The sequence below is a fragment of the Lates calcarifer genome, unplaced genomic scaffold, assembly GCF_001640805.2.
Source record: "Lates calcarifer isolate ASB-BC8 unplaced genomic scaffold, TLL_Latcal_v3 _unitig_4075_quiver_1584, whole genome shotgun sequence".
Lineage (NCBI taxonomy): Eukaryota > Metazoa > Chordata > Actinopteri > Centropomidae > Lates > Lates calcarifer.
This window is the reverse complement of record NW_026116687.1, coordinates 2,100-3,842: the sequence shown is the minus strand read 5'-3', so window position 1 is coordinate 3,842 and position 1,743 is coordinate 2,100. Positions and strand designations below refer to the sequence as shown.

The 1,743-nt window shown below is 45.3% G+C and overlaps 1 pseudogene; it reads right to left on the bottom strand.

Annotated features, from left to right (window-relative positions):
- Window positions 1-517: 517 nt before the first annotated feature.
- On the bottom strand, window positions 518-1,391 carry LOC108896190 (leucine-rich repeat-containing protein 3B-like; annotated as a pseudogene).
- Between the last annotated feature and the right edge of the window lie 352 nt (window positions 1,392-1,743).

Here is a 1,743-nt window from a genome sequence, read left to right as displayed (position 1 = left end):
AGACAGGTCATCATTGCTCAAAGAAAGCAGGGAGGTGAGACCACTTTATACCTCATATATACATACCCTGTATTCAAAACTTAATAGTCTAAAATGATGTTACACTGTGAAATTGTAAATATTGGAAATTAAATGTAATTTTAAGGGACATGGAAGATGCAATTAATTTAATTAAGTGTTTACAAACTCAGTGTACATCTTGTAGTGGGCTTTGGGATACGAAAATGAAAGCTCTGGGAAATGGAGTATTGGGTATCATGTGTTACAAATATATTTCTTTTTATCAGATATTCCAAATTTTCATCTAAAAAACAGCCATTATCATGTCAGTATTTAAACCTGAGAATCAAATTTTCAAAACCTGTAAGTGATTTCTGTAGAAAAGATAATATTGGCCTTGGACTCTGTGGCCTCCCTTCTTGTCTTATCTCAGATCAGTCATGAACAAACCCTGGTGCGGACATTCAACAAAATTTCCAAAATACAAAGATTTATCAGCAGTTTGATGCTCACATCACTAGTAGTACAAATAGTAAACACTAAAAGTGGGTCCTGTTACATAAACATTTTGGTGTTCATGTCGGTTGTGGTGGGACACAGTCACATTGACGCTACTGTCAGACAACAGTGCTAATACATCAGCCTCGTCAGGTTTCTTGGGTTTGCTAGGGAGAGACTTGAGGTACTCCAAGTGGCGTCGGGCATCCTCCTGATTCTGCCGAACATAATACACCACATATGAAATGACCATGGCAAACCAACCGAACATGGTAACCAGCATCGCATAGTCTGTGGTCCTTTTGGCCAGGTTACAGAGGTCAGTGTCTACTGCCAAGAACGGTCTTCCCTCCTGTCACGAAGCTCTGAGCTCCTGCAGAGACCCGGGCGGCGGCTTCGTGGTTATGGGCCATTCCACTGATAGCCTGCTGGAGGCACAGTCACAATGCCAGGGGTTATCGTCCACAATGACGCGGGCCTTGAGCCGAGCAAAAGCATCCTTGTGTACGCTAGTAAATACGGTTGTGGGGAGGTCCAGTACCTGTAAAGTCCCTTCTATGCCACTGAAGGCCGCCTCCCCTAAAGCTCCACCGCATTGTATGAAAGATTGAGCTCTCTCAAAAGTCTAAGCCCATGGAAGGTTGATCGGGCACAGCTCCTATTTGGTTGTGATCCAACCTCAGCAGGACAGTATCAACCGGGAGGCTGGGAGGGATCTCTTTGAGGCGGACTGACTGCAGGTAACATTGAGTTCCGTGGAGGTGGGACGCGCTGGCAGATGCAGCCCTTGGGACACATGCTGGCCGAGGGGAAGCACAGGGCCATGAGTACAAGGCTCTGAGGAGCAGGCACATGGGGATGGAGCGTGACAGCCACACGTCCAGCAGAGTCATACTGACCAGCCGTCAGCAGCATCCCGCCTGGGGCCACAACACCATTGGTCTCTTACACACATCGCATAGTGCCGACTGTGGTCCTTACTGTCTGCCCACTGGAGATACTGGAGTGTGAAATAATATTATCATGCTGGGTTGAGGCCTGAAATAAGACCAAACAGAAAGACATTAAGGTTATGGGTTGCCCATAACCAGCTTTTATCCTGGTGTGACACTTTATTTGTTGCTCTGTTCTTCAGTATCACTATCATGGACTCATCAAATGTGGATAACTGCATTAGTTTGAATTTCTGACAAACTGAAACCACATTTTACAGATTTCGTCTTAACTTTTATCTCCAGGTGGTTT